Raw genomic sequence first — 22,717 nt, 5'->3', positions numbered from 1 at the left:
TATCCAAATAGACATACGTCATCTTTGAGGAGAAATTCAAAATTAGCAGGATATCCAAAGATGGAAAAACATCTAAAGGTCTTATTAAGTCGGGGACATGGGGACAAAAGTATTTTTGTTAAACATTTTTTGCTTGACTGGTACACCACATTAAAATGGTTACTTCTACATTTATGAACCAGGTATTAGGTACCAGAGCAGATGAATCTGAGGTTGACATTTTCAATTATTTTCCAGTTAGTGTAACTAGTTTTTGCAAGTCGAGCTTCGTTGGCAGGACCACGGGTTTATGATGACTTTATGCTGCACCAGTCACTATGGGCTGGAGTTTTACTCCCAAGGCGGGTAGCTCAAGTCAGGAAATTTCCCGGCTCGGCGCACCTGCCTTGGGAAAAAATGCCGCCAAGGGCATTTCACTCCAGGGTGGGGTGGGTGGGGGAAGGGGGTGCAGAATGGAGTTAGGCCCACCACCCCGAACGCAGATTGGATGCAGCCACATGGGCTCCTGAGTGCCAAGGCAGGCTGTTTAAAAGGCTCGCCTCAGTTCTCTGGGACTTCACCCATCACCCCCCCACCCACTCCCTATCCCCATCAATGCCAACTAATGCCCCACCACTGACACCCATGGCCATTTATAGCCTCAGTACCAACTCATGCCCCACACACAAATTCCAAGGGCAGAATTTTACAGCAGCGGGATTTTACGTTCCTGCTGAAGTCAATGGGGATTATAACGGCTCACTGCATTTTACGGCCCCGTCCCCGCCGAAACAGGGCCGTAAAATTCTGCCCCATGGCTCCTTCTAGCCTCCATGCCAAATTATGCTTCCCATCCACCAGCCTTTCGCCATATATTGACCCAGTATCCACCATGGGCAGACCTCAGAAGCCATGTTGAGATAAAATAAAATAACGATCTAAATATCTATTACAGCATTTACAATAATAAAAAAATCACTCCCAATCATGAAAGTCCATTCAAAACTTTAAAATCCCTTCAAGTACTTAATCCCTTATCAAAACTGATTTGTATTCATAACCCACATCAAAAACAACTAATCTTTTAATAACTTCTGAGTTGTCAATCAAACTGAACTTACAAACCACTTCCCCCAAACCCACCCCACCCCCGAACCATTGTTGGGATTTTTGTAGGTTGTGGAAAGCAGCCAATCATTAATAATGAAATAATGATAGCCCTTAGGGGTAATGTCAACAAACGGTTATTGTATCTGCCAGAACAATGTTTTTTCAACTATCACTGACACAGACAGACTTTTTATTCAAATATTTAAATGGGTGGTGATTTAAATACCTTGACAGCTTGAACTTTTTCAACTCTCACTGACTCTGACAGGTTGGTTATTTATTTTTTAAAGGTTGGGATTTAAATAATTTGGCAGTTCTACATATCTTATTCGCCCTTCATGAACATTTATGTTTCCTCCATAAATTCATGACTCTCACGCTGCGGGATAAAGCCCTTGCTACAGTGAAAATAGGGCGTGCTTGAACTCACCACCGAATTCAAATGACCCAGCTGAGTTTGGGTTTCCTGTCTGTTTCCCCTTTCCCCTTCTGGCGAAAATTGGATCTCTCGGAAATGGAGACAGGACTTCTGAATCCAAGTCCCATCCACCATTTTTAAACATCCATGGAATTTCCACAACTCTGTGAAAATCTGGCCCTATATGACCAATTTCATTTTCACAAAAAGGTGAGTTGTCAAGTAGCTTTAAATTGTCACATTGCTGGGGGGAGCATACGATGGAGTTCTGCAACAGTGCACTCAATATACCTTCCTGGAGAACTGCTTACAGACCTCTCTTGTTCCTTTCCTGTTAGTGAGCTATGCCACCTTTCATTTCTCCCCACCTCATGTAGTTTTCCAGCTCCCACCCACCAACCCATATCCCAACCCATCACTACCTCCTTTGTGTTCCCACTCTGCCATGCCAGGCTTCAATCCTCCCCGAATAATTACCCCACTCAGTTGACAGACTGCTTTTGTTGGCCCTTTCTATATCCGCTACTTTGGCTTGGTGTCCAGTTTTACCAATGACTCTTTGAGGTGCCATAGGTCATTTTTTTTACACTAAAGATGCTTAAAATTGCAAATTATTGTTGATTAAGAAAAACTGAAAAAAACAATCCTTTCAATGGTTTAAAAATGTGCCAGATTTTCCAGAGTGTTCTTTCCTTCTCTATCAATGTGGCATCTGTTCTAAATAACATGACTGAGATTAGGAAGTTACTTTGCATGAAATCACATTGGTTCACTTGAATTATATCACATAATCCATTAAATCTTCAGCACCAAATAGTCTTCAATATCTATGGATGCATTAGGCTAAAAACCAAAGAGGCTAAATATTCTACAAAAGAACCAGCAATTTGTTATAATGATCTATTTAACTCATGTTGGGCCCTACTAATTTGATTTTATTTTTTAAGAACATGATGACTCATTTGTAATATATTCTTTATTTCAATCACTGAATAATATTTTGTACCTAATTGCAGTTTAAATGTTAAAATAGCGTTAAATTGTGTAATAGCTGTGCTGACTGATATATTCCAGCTCACAATAAAGATTTCAGTTTCCTTTCTTATCAACACTTCTGATGATTAAATATTTGTGTCTAAACGAGTGGTTTTCAAAATGACAATTTTAATGAGTTTTCATTAATAGACCTTATATTGCTAGCTGTTTAACAATGTGAGTGAATCAGATCTTGAGTTGTGCTCTTACCCTTTGATTCTTGACAAACGTCATTCTCAAAGGGAAGAGAAAATCTGCACATTTTAACTCAATGATCCTATAGAAGATTTAAAAAAATACATTATGAATAAGTCATCATGTTCTTTGAGAAAAGGATCAGATTAGCAGAACACAACATCAACGAGCCAAAATATTACAATTGATCAATGATACTTTAGATTAATCATCCTCATATTTTGGTCAGGTAACAGGACAATAACAGGTTTGATTAAAAAATCAGTTTGATCAAAAAAATATAATTTGCTGGGCAAAAATCTAAAAACTAATCCCAAAATGAAGAATCTTTAGGACTGCTGTTTTATTTTTGAGGAAGTTGGTTGAATCAAGCTTTATTTTTAAATCTTGTAATTTGACTCTTTTATCAAAGATACATAAGGAAAGGAGGGATTCTCATCTTCAATTATTGTAGCCATACATTTGTAATGATACAGCAGTCAAACTTCATTTAAATTTGGTCCAAACACCTCGTCGATGATGGCCTTTTAAGAGAGTTGGCTGCCAAGGTATGGGAAGTGCTCAACATATTCCAGAGTCTCTCCTTCAACATACATGGGAGGTGGAATATTTGACTGACCAGGTATAGGTTGATACTTGAATTTTGTTTTGGCAAAATTCAAGGACTGGCTGAGTCTCTTATGTGCAGAATTGAAGAGATTAGGTATAGCTTGCAAATCTGTAGCAGAGCGGGCAATGACACTGCAGTCACCCGCAAACTGTAGATCATATATGTCTCTGGTGGTCAGTTTAGTTTTGGAATGGAAGCGACTGAGGCTAAAGAGTTTTCCACCTATGCAGTATTTAATACTGACACCAGAAGGCAGTTGATCTTTGAGGGGAATAGTCATAGTAAATAATATGGGGGCTATCGCACAGCCTTGCTTGACCCCGGTCTGGATTTTGAAGGCGTCTACTTTAGATCTCCTAGACGGTTGCAGTAAGATAAAAAGCTGAGTTTTGGTAATGGCAGTGATAACTGATATATTCCAGCTCATAATAAAGATTTCACTTTCCTTTCTTATCAGCATTTCTGATGATTAAATATTTGTGTCTAAATGAGCGGTTTTCAAAATGACAATTTTAATGAGTTTTTATTAAGAATAGAGCTTATATCCCTAGCTGTTTAACAATGTGAATGACGCAGTTGTAGGATTGTGATGAAGTTTCTTGGACATCCAAATCTCTGGAGCACAAACCACAGAGCCTCATGATTTACTGAGTCAAATGCTTTCATCAGGTCGATGAATGCAATGATGAGCTCTGGTGTTGTTCTCAACATTTTCATTGGATTTGTCTGGCAACAAAGATTATGTCAGAGGTTCCTCTGGAAAATCTAAAGCCACACTGTGTCTCGGAGGATTTCCTCAGCCACTGGAAGTAGGCGATTCAGGAGAATGCATTTCAGTTTCGTCCCAGCTTATGGACAAGAGGGAAATACCTCAATACTTCCCACAGCATGACTTATCTCCCTTCTTGAAGCCAGTTATGACTGTCGCATTCCTGAAGTCAGGGTCTTCTGAAATCCGTAGAATGAGTGCATGCACTCTTGATGTGAGCAAAAAGCTCACCAGCTTTGAAGACCTCAGCTGGACTACCATCGGGGCTGCAAGCTTAGTTATTTTTCTTCCATTTGATTGCTTGTTGCAGCTCTCCCATCAATAGTGGTTCACCCAAGGATTCTACCATAGGGTGTTGGGGGACAGCCTGGAGAGTATCAGCTGTCACTAAGAATTCATGGTTGAAGGGTTGTTGAAAATGTTCTTTCCAGCATTGACGGATCACATTGTCATCCTTAAGAAGAGAAACACCATCTTATGAGCAAAGGGGATTTTGTCCATTTGACCTTGGTCTAGACATGGCCCTGGTGGCTTCAAAAAAGCTTCACATGTCATGATGATCAGCATATTGTTGGATCTCTCAGGTTTTCTCTTCCCACCACACATCCTTTATTTTCCAGATTTGTCTTTGGGTGTTAGCTTTGAGCCGTTGGAATGTTGATTTGTGACATTGGGCTGTTTTGCCAGGCAATGCAGACTGCTCACTTTTGTTTCATGAGTGAACATGGTTAAGCATTATTTTTGTCGAACCAGCCTTTGGGACAACGATGTTTGAACTCAATGGTGTGGACACAGGAGTCTAGTAGAGTTGACTTTATTTGATCCCACTGTTCTGAAATTGAGTTGGATGAGTGAAGATTTTCCAGATTGGTCATAAGCTGCACTTGGAACTCCACTCTTCAGTTGGGCTACTTTGCGGCTGAGACATTGATCTTCTTCCTCTTCAACATTTGGGTCTTGCTGGGTGGATGTTCATCGCCGATTGAACAAGTCAATGATCCTTCTAGCAGGCATCAGTACCCCAAACATCACTTAGATATTTGACTCCAACAATGATATAATCCAAGAAGTGTCAGTTCTTTCATCTAGGATCCCTCCATGAGGTTTTGTAATTTTCCTTCTGGCAGAAGAGGGTATTTGTTATAATGAAGCCATGCTGAGCACACTTTATGAGCAGGAAGACACTATTTGTATTGGCTTTTCTCACCCCATTTTTCCCATTATTTCCACTCCAGACATCAGAGTCACAGCTAACCCTGAAATCCCCCAGAAGTACAATCTTTTCCTCTTTTGGGATGGCAGTGAGGACTCCATCAATGTCAGAATAGAACTTTAACATCTTCAACGGAGTCCATGGTTGACGGTGGCATATTGGTTACAGCTCAGTTGTAGGTGAAGTATCATGAGTCTTACGTTTATACAATTGGGGAGTTCTGGTAGTGCATCCAAGATCATATTCCGGATGGCAAAACCAACTCTGTGGGGAGGAGGGTCTGTTGTGATGTGGCAGATAATGTGTGCCAGGTGGACCAAATCTACAAGGGAAACTTGGCCACGGTATCACCACGGTTTTGCAATTTGTATTTATTACGAGAAGATCTGTGCACTGAATTCAGAAGTAATGAGTCCATCAGGTCCCTAGCCATGTGAGACTCTGGGTGTCGCTAGGTGCCGACCAGCCATGGCTTGCTGTTACTCCTGGGCAGTGTGTGCGGGAGCCCCTGCTGCCCTTTCTTCATGAGGTTGCTGTTCCTGCCTTTGCGCGGCCAGGTGCCTCAGTCACTCTCTCCTCCATCTTCTACAGTCTTTGTAGGCCATCAGGCATACAGCTAGGTCACCAGGATCCATGATCCTGACGTGGTCCTCCTGCAGCATCAAAAAGAGAGAGAGAGAGACGTGGTTATCATGAGCACCTCCAGCAGTGACTACTACATAGCCAGCGTTGATGAGGAGATTGTACAATGTGTGCAGTCCAACTGCTCTGTGGTTCAATAAAGTGGTGGTGGACTCGAAGTCTGTGACGGGAGGGTGGGGGTTTGGGGTGGGGTAAAGTATGGAGCGCTTGGTGGCTCTTTGGTGCCTCCACATTGCTTGCATGGGCGGGCAGGCTAAGAGCCTGACCCCAATCGTATCACTGTGGCTGTGCCTGATCTGTCTTAGTTGCAGAGGCATGGTCAGTTTATACAGATGTCCCTAATGCGTGGCCAATTCCCTCGCTTACCCCACCCCCTATCTTGATTGACCGTGCACAGGATACAATGAGCATTCACCCCTGAGGCTGGCTGGCACTTGCGCCCCCAGCCACCCCTCCACCCCTCAGCAGTCGCCTCCGAGGATGGCCAGCACTTGCCCCCAGACACCCCCACCCCTCAGCGGTCGTCTGCGGGGCCGGGCATCAGTTTGCCCCGCTCCCCCGGCACCCCTGAGGCCTGTAAACAACGGGTGAGCTGTGGTGAACGCTGCTGCTCAATCACCTCAGTTCTCCCAATGTGACGGCCGCCAAGTGCACGTCGCCTGCGTGCTGTTGTGAAACACATTGGCGTGCTTTCCCGCCGACGTGAACGGACAATATGGTGGGGTTCCAAGAGCCTGGTGGGTTGGCCTTTTAATTATATGTTAACGTATTACAATGAGTCCCCCGCCGAACAATGGAGGGAAATGCGGCTTGCCATCGGCAGGCTGAGCAGGAGATCCTGACCTGCCTTCATGCCATCATGAAGTGGGTCCTGCCATATTTTTCGCGCACACCACCTATCACGCCCACCACCAGCAGGCTCGGAAAATTCCGCCCTCAGTCTTAGCCAAGTTCACCACCAAATTAGCTTCTTGCAGTCGATCGAACAGTTGTTTCAGATGTTGTAAATGCTCTTCTCACATTTGACTGAAAACTATCAAGTCGCAAATATAAACAGCACAATTGCTCAGCCCTGCAATTACTTTGTTTGTCAATCTTTGAAATGTTGCTGGTGAATTTTTTGTACCAAACGGTATAACTTTAAATTGATATAGTCCATCTGGTGTCACAACAGCTGATATCTCCTTTATCCTCTCCGATAACTGTACTTGTCAATATCCTCTCAGCAAGTCAATCTTTGTGATAAACTTTGATTGATTGTCCCATTTTCTCAACGCAGTCTTCCAACCAGTAGGATATGAATCCGCTTTTTTCACTGCATTCACCTTTTGATAATCCTTTCAATAATTGTGTTGCATCTGGTTTCGGTACCATCACAATTGGCAAACTCCAGTTACTGCACCTAGACTCAATTATGCCATTTTGAAGCATGAATTCGATTTCTTTCTGTACTTGTGATCATTTTGCTGGATTTAATCTATAAGGATGCTGCCTTATTGAAACGGAATCACCCACATTTATATCATGTGTAGCTAAATTTGTCCTCCCTATCTTATTCCTACACGTAGCTTTGTGTGACTGCAATAGCTTCTCCAAATCACTTTGACACTTGTCAAAGTAACTCAATATTATATTAAAATTTTTAAGTACCCCCTCATTATCCAATTTGACTAGAGGAAAATCAATTTCAGAATCTTTCATTTCTATCTCTTTCTCCTTATCTACCCCCACTAATACCTCCTTTTGGTCACCTTCCCTGTCAAAGTATTTTTTAAGCATATTTACATGACATACCCTTTGCTTCTTCTATCTGAAGTATTTATTAAATAATTTATTTCACTCAGTTACTTTTTCAACCCTGTAAGGCCAACTAAACCTTGCCTTTAATGGCTCACCCGATACTGATAATAAAACTAACACACTACCCCCAGCAACAAAATTACGAGCTGTGGCTCTCTTAACTGCTTTCATCTTCATTGCTCACTATGATATCTTTAAATGTTCCTTAGCTAACTCACATACTCTGTTCAATTTTTCTCTGAAGTTTGTCACAAAATCTGAATTTTGATCCACTAATTTCTGCTGAATCAACTTTAGTGGTCCCCTTACCTCATGACCATAGACTAATTCAAAAGGACTAAATCCAGTTGGTACATTAGGAGCATCCCTAATAGCAAATAACAAGAATGGAATTCCCCATCCCAATCCTGTGGGTAGTCTTGACTATAAGCCCTTATGATTTTTAAAGTTTGATGGCATCTCTCTAAAGCACCTTGTGATTCAGGATGGTAAGCGGTTGACTTAAGCTGCTTTATCCCCAAGCTGTTCATTACTTCCTTAAACAGCTGTGACTTGAAATTTGAACCCTGATCCGATTGTATTTCTTCTGGCAATCCATATCTTGTAAATCATTTAGTCAACTCTTTCACAATTTGCTGCAATATTTCACAACGGTATTGTTCCGGAAACCTTGTAGACACATCCACTATTGTCAGCAAGTATTGATTTCCACTTTTAGTCTTAGGGAGGGGCCCTACACAATTAAACAGGATTCTAATAAAAGGTTCCTCAAATGCTAGAATCGGAATTAAAGTTGCTGGTTGAATCACTGCTTGAGGTTTCCCTGTCACTTGACATGTGTGATGTGTTCTACAGAATGTGACAACATCCTTATGCAATCCAGGTCAATAGAAATGTTTTTGTATTTTCATCTGAGTCTTCCTAATTCCTAAATGTCCCCCTATTTGGAATGTCATGAGCTACTGTCAATATCTCATTTCTGTATCCAGATGGTATAACTATCTGATGCGCTACCATCCATTTTTCATCTGCTGAAACATGAGATGGTCTCCATTTCCTCATTAGCACATTACCTTTAAGGTAATAACATTCTGAATACATTCTGCCTCTGTTTCTGAGTAAGCTGTCTGATATAACTGCTTTATTCAAGGATCCTTCTGCTGTAACTCTACCAATTTCCTTGAGCTAAACACTTCATCTTCATTCCTCCATTCTCTCTCCCTGAACAATCTTATCAAAGATAGTATCAGCTAATTGAATATCAGCAGCTTTTCCCTGCCTTTTAAATTCGTCCTCTTCCTGATTTAAACTCTGAGTTTACGATCTTGTTACGACACAATCTGGAAACAATCCAGCATGTTCTTTCTGCCACACCTCTGTTGAATACACCTATACAGGCTGCTCAACCACAGTAGGCATCACCAACATCTGTGACCCAGCTGTGTCATTACCTAAAATAAATTGAATGCCTGCAATGGGAATTTTTTCCACTTCTCGAACAATCACCTCACCTGTTTTGCATTTACTCTTTAAATTTACCTTCCACAATGGAATAGGTTTAGCATCTCCATAAATCCCACATATTATCATTTTTTCCTGCAATACTCCCTCTGAACAACACACATCACCAACCCATAACATTAAGGATTGACTAGCCTCTGTATCCCCTTAAAGCTTTAATATATTTGCATGCTCTGCCCTGTGCACATGGAAAGACTTTCCCTTCACATACAAAATCTTTAAACATTTCTGAAACCTGCCCTTCAGAAATCCCTTGGGTAAATTGTGAACACATTCCCACTTCTTTACCTATCACTGATTCTTCCTGCTTCACCTGTACACAAACCACTGTTTTTTTCCTGTGTCTGGATCTCAGAACCTACAGTACTTTTATTTCCAGAACTTTTCTGCATTCCCACTACTGTAACAGATTTTCCCTGTAACCAGCAACATATTGACCTTGTGTGCCCACCTCATTACAATGAAAACACCTTAGTTTTCCGGTGTCACTTCTACCCTTAGCACCTTCCTTTTTGGTCTGAGAAATACTTCGTGAGAATTTCCAATTGCTCCTTCTCTTCCCTAACTACCTACCTTCCTTTCATCTTCCCATTAACTATCCTTCTCGGATTTAAAAGGGTGACAACAAAAAGGTTTAGATATATGAACTAACACAATCATCAGCTTTCTCTGCTGCTTGCCTTGCCATTTTAACCCTCTGTTCTTCCACATGAGTTCTCACTACTGAAGGAATTGAATCTTTACATTCTTCCAAAAGAATGATTTCTCTAAGAGCTGCACATGTTGTCTCTACCTTTGACCTCTACTGGTCAAAATTACTTTGTTTTACTCTCTCAAACTCAATATAAGTTTGACCAGGCTGTTTCCTTATATTCCTAAATTTCTGCCTGTACACCTCAGGAATCAACTCACATGCACTCAAAATAGCCTTTTTTACTGCATCACAATCCAGCGATACTTCTTCCAAAAGTAAAACATAAACCCCATGAGCTCTACCTACCAACCTCTCCCCCTCTCCTCCTCTCTTTCCTCCCTTGCTATTTTCTCCAGTGCCAATTCCCTTTCCTGTTTTCTTTCTCTCTCCTGCCTTTCCGCTTGCTCCCTTTGAAATGCCCTTTCTCTTTCCCTTTCCTTTGTCTCTAATTCCAGTTTTTTTTTTTCATTTCCATTGCTTGTTTATGTTCAATCTTCTTCATTTGTAACCGAAGTCTCACCACCTCCAGCTGTGACTCACTAGTTTCATGTATCCCTTTCAATTTCAAATGCAGTGCTATGACTCCAATTATGTCTGCTTTCTTTGCCCCTACAGTTAACCTCAACCGCAACATATCTGCCAATTCTGCTAACTTACCCTTAGATACTTTTTGTAAACCAATCAGAGTTATATCTTCTGCTCTGGGAAAAGTTTTAGCTGTGGGTAAAACCATTTTTGCAGTCTCACCATGTTAAAATCCTTCACACCAATTCCTGAGTTCAATGTTCTTCTAGTACTCGTAGCCTTAAGATTCACCAACTCCAAACCAATCAAGGAATTTCAAATATCCCGCAAAGAGCACCCAGTTTTGTTATGACGTTGCAGATGATGTGTGTCAGGTGAACCAAATCCACAAGGGAAACTTGGTCACGTTATCACTATGGTTTTGCAATTTGTATTTATTACAAGAAGACCTGCGCACTGAATTCAGAAGTAATGACTCCACTAACACCTTTAGAGATTCTAAAAACCAAATTAAAACATTTATTAACAAAAGAAAAGATTTCAAGCACATGCATAAGATTACAGTTACTCAATACTGTTACAAATCCCAAAATTCCTAATTAACCTGACTCTCAAGTACACCACCCCACCCCACCCCACCCCGCCCCACCCCCTCCTTAGAGGCAACAGTCCAAAATAGATTTTAAATGTTTCAAAAAACAAGCCAGCAAGTTTACCACAGCATCCACTTGACAGTGGAATTCCCAAGGCTTTCCTCCACCTTTGGTTACTGGACACAATGGACTTCTGCTAAAATGGCTGGAGGCTTCCCCAAGGCTGTTTTAAATGGTCCTCTTAGATCTTACAAGGCCCCCAACATGGCCTTCCATTCCTCTTTATATATGTTTCTCTCTCTTTAATCTGTAAATTCCACTGTTCTAAAGGTCTTTGGAAATTTATTTTTCCCATAATATCAAAATCTTTCATATTGCCAATATGGTCAGTACCTTTGGAAAAAATAAACACACTGCTTGACTTTACTAATCTTGTTAGTTGCAAATATCCTATCATCCCTTTGAAACACAAACAACCCCCTCACATCTAAAAATGCAAATTTCTTTCACACCCTACATGCTTGGACCTTATTTATGTTTACTCAGTATTTCAAATGACTTTCATATAACTTATTTTGATAATTTCAAGCCTGCACTCTATCTGACTCTAATTCAATTAAATCATACAGGCAGACCCATCCACACCTGCACCCATAAACCTACTTTACAATAAACCACAATAATATAATGAAAAAATGTTAGTTTCATGACAAGTCACTGCTGGCAGTGTTAGCTTTCCAGTAGAAGGTGTATCACCCTTCTTGTTACTTCAGCTGCCCCTCCCCAGGAAGGCGGGTCTCACTGAGGGTAGTGATGTCAATTTGGAGTCTTGGTGGCTCATGTGATACGATTGCAGTTCTTCTTTCTGGATGGTCACTCTTGAGATTATCCATGAGAGTTCTAACATTCCAAGTTGCAAAATTTAAAGTTTTCTTTCTTTGACCACGAAGGTGGTGATCACTCAGGGTGTGGTACCTCAGCCAGAAGAAAGTGGGGCAGCCTATTTTTAAGGCACCTTTTCTCTCTCCTTATTTGGAGTGAGCAGAGGGTATCCTAAAGAGGACTGCTCAGTCAGAAAGGCTGCTACCCAAAGACACCTCTGACCCAAGACAGGTGACCAATGACCTTCAAGCATTAGTTGCCTGTGTGCAGGTCTTGACTAGAGACTCCCAGGTTCACAGCCCTCTCCCTGTCGCCAATTCTCCATCGCCACAGGACTTGACAAATGGACCCTGGTAGAAGCCAGCACGTGACTGTGTTTGATGTGGGGACCTTGATGCACTGTCTTTATCCACAGGGTCTTGATAGGTTGCTGGTCATGTTTCAGTGACATGTCAAACCATGGGGCAGAATATTGCCGTTGGCGAGCAGGGGCGGGCTCAACACATCGACGCGTAAAATGATGCGCGATGACGTCGGGCGTGCATCCTGACTTCATCGCGCGTCATTTTGACATTTTGTTCGGTGGGCGTGCCCCAGAGGCGGCTACACGTCCGCCGGACCGTCAACAGCTTATTGTGGCCATTTAAAAAGTAGTTAAACTAGCTTAGAATGCTGCCCGTCCAACCCTAAGCGGCCTTTACGTTTTTCAGGGAACTTCATCCACGGGTGGGATGAGGTTTCCTGAAGGTTTTATGAAATAAATAAATAAATAAATTTTCCACACTTCACATACTTTCCAGCTCATGTGACACTGTCACACGAGGGGACATGTTTAAATATATTTTTACTTTATTTATTGAAAAGTTCTAGAATCCATTCAATCTCCCTGAGGCAGAGAGAGCGCAGGCCCCGGCTCTCCCTCCTCCCCCCGCCCGCACAGGTAGCGCTGAGCGTTACTGGCCGGCTTAATTGGCCCACCCGCGTAAAATGGCAGCGTGCAGCCGATTGTGGGCAGTGATCGGCTCCATGCCTGCCCGACGGGGAGAAAATTCTCTCCCCTGGTAATTTATCTGTGAGACCTGACTTTCTGCAAGTTGGATGCTACATATCCCTACATATAACAGTGACTACACTTCAAAAATACTTCATTGGCTGTGAAATGTTTTGAGATGTCCAGTGGTCATGAAAAGCGCTATATAAATGAAAGCCTTTTTTTTAAACCATCTGTCATCTTTCTTGCATCTTGTGTAGTATCACTGTTGTTTCTTGTCATGTTCTTATTATACAACTTTTGATTCCTTACACCCTGGATACTCCTAGTATTCGTCTCAATCATCCATCTCTGCTGTTAATATCTTTCGCTTGTCAATTTTCCTCATGCTCCTGCACTCAGAGCCATATAATAATATAGAAATAACTATCACCTCATAATCTCTTCATTTTTATCAAAACTGTTTCAGCCTTCCACATCCTGTTTAATCCTTCAAAAGTGGCAGAAGCAAATCCAATCCTTCTTTTAACATCTCACGACTCCGATTCTCTGACGCTAACCCACCAAGATATACAGACCTGTTCAGCACCCCCTCCAACTATACTGCGTACAACTTCCAGATATTTCCCAAACAACGTGATCTTTTATGTGATCTGTAATCCAAATTTTCTAATCTCCATGTACACCTCATCAATTAGTCTCTGCAGATCTGTTTTAGATGTTGCTATAAGGTCAGTGTTATCAGCAAATCTGCATTTGTTTAAAATTTTGCCACGTAAGGAAGCTCCTCCAATATCATCTTTTAATGCATGATCCATTCTTGCTTCTAGTACTAGATTAAATAAATTAGGGGATGGTGTGTATTTGTGTCTCACCCAGTTGTTGATTGAAACCATCCTATCAGTTTGCTATTCACCCTAACTGCACTCAGGGATTTATAGATGTTTTCCATCAGTCTGACACATTTTTTTGGGAATACCATACATCCGCAAGACAAGGCATGGCATATCTCTCTTATCATACACCATCAAAGGCTAGCTTAAAATCCAGATGTGGAAACTTGTTGTGGGGTCTCTCCTGCCAGCTGGAGAGCCAGTGAGAGACCCGCGGTGGTACTTTTCAGGAAGGCCCGCCGAATCACACATCAATCAGGCAGTGATGAAGCCAACAGGAGGCCTTCCCCTGGAATCAAGACCCAGGGCGCAAGTCCTGCCTATTGAGAGCTGCCGGCCAATCAGAGGCTGGCAGAACTTGTGCTCAGCAGCGCCACAGGGGAGGTGGTGGCTGCTGCTGGAAGGACAGCTCCCCAAAGTCCCAGGATTGCTGAGGACCCAGGTAAGTAATATGGGGTTAGGGGTGGTTTCACAGGGGGAGGGGTCACATGGAGAGGGGGACATGGGGTTCTGGAAGCAAGGGCAGGGAGGTGGCTGTCAGTGGGCCCCCCTTCCCAATATCCAGTCCCTTGATCAGGCACTGATTGCCTTTGATCGAGGGCCCCCCCAGGTGACAAGCAGCCTACACAGGTTCACCTGTCGTGTACACCATATGGTGACAGGCCAGCTTGCGGCTAGGTTAATCACAACAGCGGTGGGATGAGGCCCTTAAGTGGTCATTAATTGGCCACTTAAGGGCCTCAATAGGCAGCAGGGTGGGAAGGTCAACCATGTGCCTTCTTGCCCAGAACTCAATTTTGGTGGAGGCTGTAAGGTGGCAGGTTTCAGGTATGCCACCACCCTGCCTAAGTAAATGCCCGTCCCACCTCCAAGTTCACCACCAGCAAGAGCAGAAGATTCCAGCCTATGAAGTTGTGTCCCATAAATTACTCCAAAATCTGTCTTATTGCAGACAATTGATCCATCATTCTTCATCCTGATCTAAAACCAGCTTGTTCTTCATGCAGCAATACCCGCATATCTTCTCATTCTCCTCTGCAGTGTCATAATAGATACTTCTCCAGGTATACTCTGTAAGCTGATGCCTCTGTGATTGCTGTATTCACTTTTCTTTTTCGAAGATTGTTATTATAATTTTCTCCTCAGTCTCCAGGTACTTGGGCTTCTTCCCAAATGTTGTTAAATAACCCTTGCATCGCTTCCACTGTAAGTTCCCCACACGGTGGCAACAACTCTATAGTTACACTTTAGATACCAGGAGCTGCCTTCTTTTCCAAACTATTGATGAAAATCTTTCCTTGATCTTCCATGAAATCTGGCAATGACCGCCTTACATTCGAACAGGGGGGATTCTCCGGAACCGATTTATCCACCATGCTCTGTACATTGTGTAGAACTTAAAAATATTCTTTCCACTGCTTGCATAATACAAGAGGAAATATAGAAATGTAGATAAAAAGTTGCTTAATAGACAGCAAGCAAAGAGTTGGAGTACACGCTCCAAATGACCATGGTTTGATGCAGTGTACCCCAGGGTCAGTCCTGAGTCCATTTTTCTTCTCAATGTAGACAATTTGGACTTCAGCATAGGGGACATAACCTTGAAGTTTGCTGCTGAGCAAGAGTAGGAAATTTGGCAAACAGTGGGGTGGACTGTCAAAGACTTAAGGAAAGACTTAAGGGCAGATCAGTGGCAGATGCAATTTAATGTGGATCATCTGAGCTGACACACTTCGGAAGCAAAAAAGGAATGGGATCATAGGCATAACTGGAAGATACTGAAACATGTGGATGAACAGAAACAGAGCTTGAGAAGCAAGCATGGTAGTTAAAGCTATTAAAAAGGTCAATGAAATTAATTATAAATTTATTTAAAGAAAGCACTGGTTAGGCCAGTACTGTATGAGTACTGTATGTAGTTTTGGTCATCCCATTAATGGGGAGGTGGTGGAGGAGGTTTTGGTCACTGGACTAGTATTCCAGAGACCCAGGGCAATGCTTTGGGGACACAGGTTCGAATCCCACCATGGCAGCTGGTGGAATTTGAATTCAATAAAAATCTGGAAGTAAAAGTCTAATGATGACCATGAAACCATTGCCGATTGTTGTAAAAACCCAGTTGGCTCGAGAAGGAAATCTGCTGTCCTTACCTGACCTGGTCTGGCGACTCCAGACTCACAACAATGTGGTTGACTCTTAAATGCCCTCTGAACAAGGGCAATTAGGTTTGGTCAATAAGTGCTGGCCTAGCCAGTGATGCCCATATGAACGAATTTTTTTAAAAACCATAGCGTGGGTCTAAAGCAGATTCACCAGAATGATGCCTGTGTTGAAAGACATCTGATTTCCACTGGGAGAGCTGAAGGCTAAGATGAGAAATATTGAGATTTTTATTGAGCCATAAAGTATTTTGATAAAATAAAACCACTTCCTCTGTTGGGGAGTTGATGAAATTAATTTCAAAAGATCACTAAAGAAGTGTAGCGAGACTAGGAGTGGTTGAAACAGAGATCATTGCATTGTTTAAGGAATAACTTAATAGATTGTTGAAGAAGAAAAAGGTTACAAGGTTATGAGGAGAGATTCTGAGAACAGGACATTAGGTTTCAATTTCTTTAGCAAACAACCAGCACAGACAGCATGAAACCACAGGTCTCTCTATGGTTTTATATTGGACTCTGTATTCTATTTAACCTTCTGCTTCTGACCTATGTTTATTCAGTAAATGGACACAAAGTGGTGAGTACTTCCCATTTATTATAACACAAAGGGTATTGCCACACTCAACGGCACTCAACTTAAGAGAAAACAAATATCATAAGGAAACTGTGCCCAATTTTTGTTCTAAATTAATTTTCGCTAGTGAGTACCGGGTACAAATAGCCGTCTCATGTAATGTTGCATGATGCATGCATGAGATGCAAAGCAAAGGCCAATTACTTCTGGGCGGCCTGGCTAAAATCAGAGAGCAGGCAGCTCCAGATCACAACCGTACAGACTGAGAATGGTTAGAAACAGGCTGCCTGCTTTCTCTGCATTCAGGGAGTAGTGAGTAGCGCCAGAGAGATGAGTCTAAGACACTTTATGTTGTATGGGATGTGTGAAAATGTAAATTCTACTTTGTGCAATGATAGAAACCTGGTTTAGTGTGTGTGTGCACAAGGGGTATAAGATTTGCAGTGAAGAACATAAATGAATGTGCATGACCCTTCCTGAATGTTCTAAACATCTAAGTCTCAACACAACTCAGTCAGGATATATTAGCCAATGTGAAGCAGATAAAAATAGCATGGAATCAGATGTACATTTTGGATAAATGTGAATAATTATGTAAATATTAAAAGTATATGTTCAAATTCCCAAAGTAAGCTTTAGGGAATTTCAACTATTCAGTTACATCTTGGAATTTGGAACACTTCTAACTGTGTAGGGGGTATTCCTATTTATTGTGGTTTGAAGGTGGTTCCTTTTTAACTCACAATAAAATTATTGTATTAGTTGATTGTCGCTCATTTGTTAGAGAAATCATAGGTACAAGCACTCAATGGTGAAAAGGGAATTATAAATACGTGATTTTATTTTTAAAAAGTCCTTGATGTAATACCAGTATCTCTCCAGATGGTGGCACTCTGTCTACATGTCAAAAGTAAACTCTGCAATGTATTAAGCTTGGTCATAATTTGCAGGGATGGATTACTGAATGTACATCCTGAATGAGTCACATTTATTGATTTTAGAGCAACTACAAGTTTTAAAGCTACAATTCTTCATATGATGTTTGTACTTTCTTGGCAGATCAGATTCAAGCAATGAATTGTTATTGATGCTCACACAAAAGTGTCAGTATGAAGAAATCGGGAGTCCACATTTGTAGTAGCCCTTGTACTGACTTGTTTGGTGCCTTGATGCACTAGACTAGAAAAGTTGGAGGAATGAGTTCCATCTGACAGAATAACAATCAATCTCTAACATGCCAGTCCTCAGAAAGAGAGCCAACTCATGTCATTCCCAGTGGATATGGATGCAGGACGGTGACAGGGGTTTAAGGAATAGGGGACTAGCTCATTTTTTGGTTATTAATGAAATTTAAAGATTCCAGGGACAACATTAAAACTATATATGTTTACTTCCCCCTTAGCATATTTGATAAATGCATTTTCCACTTTGGTGCTGACTCCTAGAATTCATAACGACTTTGATCCCTGGTCAGTACTGAGTTAACTAATCTCATTTGGGGTGACAGTGGACACACTATAGTTTTGTCATTGGGCAATGGAAGGGGGGAGATCAGTCAGACTTGCTGCTCCTGATTCAGTGGTTCCTGATTTCAGATTAGGGTAAGGCTGAACTCTTTCCCCATCCCCGTCCCTCAAGACGCCCACCCCCACCCTCCCCAACTCCATCTTCATGGTAGGTGCAGGAAGGCATGTGAAAGTAGACCTCCCTCAGCAAGAGTCAGCACCTTCAGAAAGAGAGAAGAACATTTTGGAGCAGAAGAAAATAATTAGTTTTTATGGAAATGATTGGACATCTTAGCATACTTATCATTTTAGTTATAGTCACACTGATCACAAATCATGTAATTTTTTAATATAAAAGCACAATATTGCAGATGCTGGAAATCTGAAATAAAAACGAAGTGCTGGAAATACTCAGCAGGTCTGGCAGCATCTGTGGGGAGAGAAACAGAATTAACATTTCAAGTTGAATGGGATTCTTCATCAGAACACACTTCTTCTGTTCTGATGAAGAGTTATATTCAACTTGAAATGTTAATTCTCTTTCTCTCGTCCCAGGTGCTGCCAGACCTGCTGAGTATTTCCAGCACTTTCTGTTTTATGTGTAAAATTTTTATGACTCTCAAACTTTTCTATAGATTACAAAGTGTTTTGGAACTTTTTATCATGCTGGTGACCAAGCAAACTAATTGCTTCACTTCTGACAAAATGACTTCTTGTTTTTTTTAAAGACCCCTACATGTAACAGAAAAGTCAGATTAGGCTTCCTGAGCTTCAGTCTATATTGCTCCAATTCACCAGAAGCCTACTTATACACCTTACACCCTTTTCCTTATAAGCTTTCCGCTTATTTCCCATCTCATTGATTTCAAATTCCTCGTTCTTTTTTTACAAACCTCTCCATGGGGTAACTCCACCCTTTGTATACTTTTCTAACCTCAGGCCTCCTTCTTCTGCTCTGTTTTTCTGACTCAGGTGTGTCTTTTTTTTTTGTCCACTGGGTATCTTTCAGTGCCTCACTCTAGGTCTGCCATTATTCTTAAGTGAGCCTTGAAGCTGAGCACTAGCAGGCTATTTGACCACAGGGACATCAAATCAAGTCACACACTTGGACTTCCATGAGGAGCTGTTGCACAGCAATCAGGAGTCACAATCCTGGCTGACTTCCCAATTCTCTCATCCAGAGACATTGAGCACAATTGTAGCGCCCCTACCTCTGCCTGCTAAGATTAGTTAACTCACCATGGATCATCAAATCCATTCTACTCAGTTATTTGCTCAATAAACAGAAAGTCATTGGATCAAAGCATACTGTGCATACTTTTAAATTATTTTCTGGGCTACATTAAAAGTTGAGTGCAGTAACCCAGGAGGAGGATGGGTGGCAGTCTTGAGTCATCATCCAGAAGTAAACCTAAATTACTCGATAACTTAGAACTGTCTTAAGCATGTTTTAAATTACATTTATTATTGATTTCCCATGTGTCTCCAAGATAACTGCAAACAGAGTTAAGCTACTAATACTTTGGATTACATATTTTCTGTTTTTGCAATCCAAATTATATATATATTAACATCACGGTTACTTGCCTGATGCTAAAGTATGCCATAGATTTTTATAAATTCCACTTGTATCCAAAGATATCAGGAAGGGTAATGCTAAATTTGTATAATTCATAGGCAAGTTAAATTACAACTTGTGTGCTGATGGCAGCAGATATTTTTCTCAATAATAAAGGCCAGATGTGAATTTTTTTTCTGATGCTGAACCCTGAATAATTTTCAATGTTGCAAAAAAAACTGCATAGACAAAGGAAGTCAAATTATAAAGCCTAATCTGAGTTTTTTTTTATATTTAGCAAACTATAATAAGTGAAAAAGCAATACATAATTGGGACTGGTTAAAATGCATTAGGGAGCTACACAGTATAATACACATTTTCAAGTTAAGTTTACATATGCAGTGTACCTAAAATTGAGCCTAAAGACCCAAAACCAATGTAGGGTTATATGCGTTTTGCAAAAGTTTGATTTATTTCACATGTTTATAATGTGGAAATACAAATGCATAATCAATCATGAGCAGAAAGACTTTGTTTATAAAGAGGCCCTGTGACACAATACAAACCCAAATAACACAACTGTGATGTATTTAAGATTTTATGGATATATATATATTACATTTTATTCCTGAACATTTTAAAAGGGCTTGCATTATGTCCAAGTTAAATGGACTGCATAGTAGGCAGGTGGTCTCCAGTTAAATACAATTTACAAGCAACACTTCTCATACCAAGTGTGGGACTTCTAATATGTTTCCATCAAAATACAAGTGGAGATTGGGGAAAGATAGACCAAAGATTACTTGCATGGCAATGTTCATGTGTTAAAGAAGCATAACAATGCAAATGTAAGGGAAGAATTGGAAAAGGTTAATCTATCATCACCATCGAAATCAGAAAAATACATATATTGCCTTGTCACATCCTTTCAAACATTTCCAAGCATTCAGATACTGTGAATTAGTTTGAAGTACAGTTGCTGATAGATAGATACCTCATTAAATAACCCCTATGCCAGTATGTTGATAAGTTTTCTGATCCTCCAGTCTCCCCAAAACTCTAAACTTACCATTTCCATAGAGACAGTGTCCAATCAAATACAGATACCATTTAACATTCTAATTCTTGAAGCAGTGATCAGTTGACACCATTTCGTGTTAGGCTGTCTTGAGATATTCTTGGTTAAACATGCAGCGTTCAGCCAGTCAGCAAGCTGCATTTTCAAACATTGTATTGGATTTCTTGCCTCACTGAAATGTACTGTGTAATGTTCCCGAATTCCTAGTCCTTAGCGTTTATACTATCTCTTTGAGAGATTTTTTTAAAAGAGAGGATTTCCAGCCCTATTCTGGTAATTATCACTATGGTTCTTATCCCTTAAGGTCACGACATACCATGCTCCAATAGAAAAGCTGAATCTCAGCCAAACCATTAGGACAACCCCATTGTCATAGCATGGTCAAAATGTTCATATAAAAATTGAAGAGTGAATTGTTTTATGTCAGGTTTAGTCGCTCCTGCAGCCTGATTGCTAGACAAAACCTTACAAGTCACCATTTTCCTCAACCACTGCTAATCACAATAAGAGTATCACTGTGCCAATGATAGAGCTCTGGGGAGACTGCATTTTATTACAGTCAGACACTAAAAATATCTGGTGACTAAATATTGCCACTCATTTGGGGCTCTGTGTGAAATAATTAACTGCCAGACAGTGTAATGTCCATTAATTCTGCAACAGTGGCACGTTTATACCCACCACGCACAAATAATTCCTTAAGAAGGCACTAATCACACTAAAATGTTGTTCACTTGAGAAATGTGACATCTGGCATGAACACAAGTTGCTTGTAAACTGGATACAAGAGTCTGATTAAGACTTATTTTGCTTTTAGCAATGAATGCCCATTCGGATATTGTTACTGACTAGGCGAGCCAGAATACATACAACCAAGGCGGGGCTACTTTAATAAGTTTTAAAAATGGTTAACATGACCATTTGTATTTTCTGCGTTGTGCCAGTGCAGTGAGGGGGTTAATGACCTTTGTGGCGTCTTTGGGCTTCACTGCCATATTTGAGATGTTGCACACGAGGGCGCTCCGTGCTGCTCGGGGGAACCTGGTGTTTAATTATATTTGCAGCTCCACCAGTCAAATCCAAAGTCCAAAAACGTTATTCTTATTGAGGGGGGGGGGGGGGGGTTTAGGAGAGAAAAACTGCTTGTGGAAAGTCAGCTATGTCCGTGTTTAAATTCGATCCTACCCGTGGGGAAGGACTGGCATCTTCTTACTGATGGTTGCTTTTTTGTTTGAGGAGGGGAGGAGGGGAATCCAACGTGGCATTTAAACAACCTCATGGGAAAAGTCGAAATACTGCTCAGGAAAACGTGGCAGAAACGGTGTAAAGTGAACGGAGTTTGACTCCCAGTTAAATGTATAACTTCCACATCCACAAATGATTTTTATACATGGTCTGGATGGGATGATTTGGGTGGGTGGGTGGGTGGGTGGGGGTGAAAAGCAAGTTGGTATATTTAAGTATTTAAACCCCTTCTGACTGACATGGGTGAGAAACCTTTAAAATCCCGACTTGTCTGGTAAAATGTTAATAGCTGGGGGGCGTGGGGAGTGTCCCAGGGAGAAGGGGGTTATTCTTTGAAGCTTCTCGATCTTCCTTTCAGTTCAAAAAAGAGTTTTTCCAAAATAGGAGACTTAAAATTTACGTCATTCAATGCAACGAAAAAAAAATAATAATAATCGGCGATCGCCTCGACGACAGTCGTTAAAGAAAGAGAGAGAGAGAGAGAGAGGTGGAGGGGAAGCACGTTCAAGCGATGAAGGAGTTGGAGAAGGTGGGGCACCGCCTTTAATGCGCCCAATTGTAGCCAGTTTGTCAGGAGCGGCTGTGGCCCTGGTCACATCAGCTCGAAACGTGCGGCCAGCACTGGGCTCAAGTTCCCTTTGCGGGAGCGCTTATTTCAACTTTAATTCAAGCAGCTCCCGACCGGGGGCGGGCGGGGGTTTAGGATCCACGTGTAATTAGCATT

At 41.3% G+C, this 22,717-nt stretch overlaps 1 long non-coding RNA gene across 1 annotated transcript; it reads right to left on the bottom strand.

The window, feature by feature from the left end:
* Window positions 1-3,078: 3,078 nt before the first annotated feature.
* LOC144689782 (uncharacterized) lies at window positions 3,079-22,284 on the bottom strand. Its single transcript, XR_013578707.1, has 2 exons — window positions 20,917-22,284; window positions 3,079-5,982 (listed from the first exon to the last, which is right to left on the bottom strand). It is a non-coding gene; the product is annotated as an uncharacterized LOC144689782 (long non-coding RNA).
* Window positions 22,285-22,717: the final 433 nt, after the last annotated feature.

The sequence above is a fragment of the Cetorhinus maximus genome, chromosome 14 (assembly GCF_964194155.1).
Source record: "Cetorhinus maximus chromosome 14, sCetMax3.hap1.1, whole genome shotgun sequence".
In the NCBI taxonomy this organism is placed as follows: domain Eukaryota; kingdom Metazoa; phylum Chordata; class Chondrichthyes; order Lamniformes; family Cetorhinidae; genus Cetorhinus; species Cetorhinus maximus.
The sequence above is the reverse complement of the archived record's forward strand: the minus strand, read 5'-3'. Positions and strand labels throughout refer to the sequence as shown.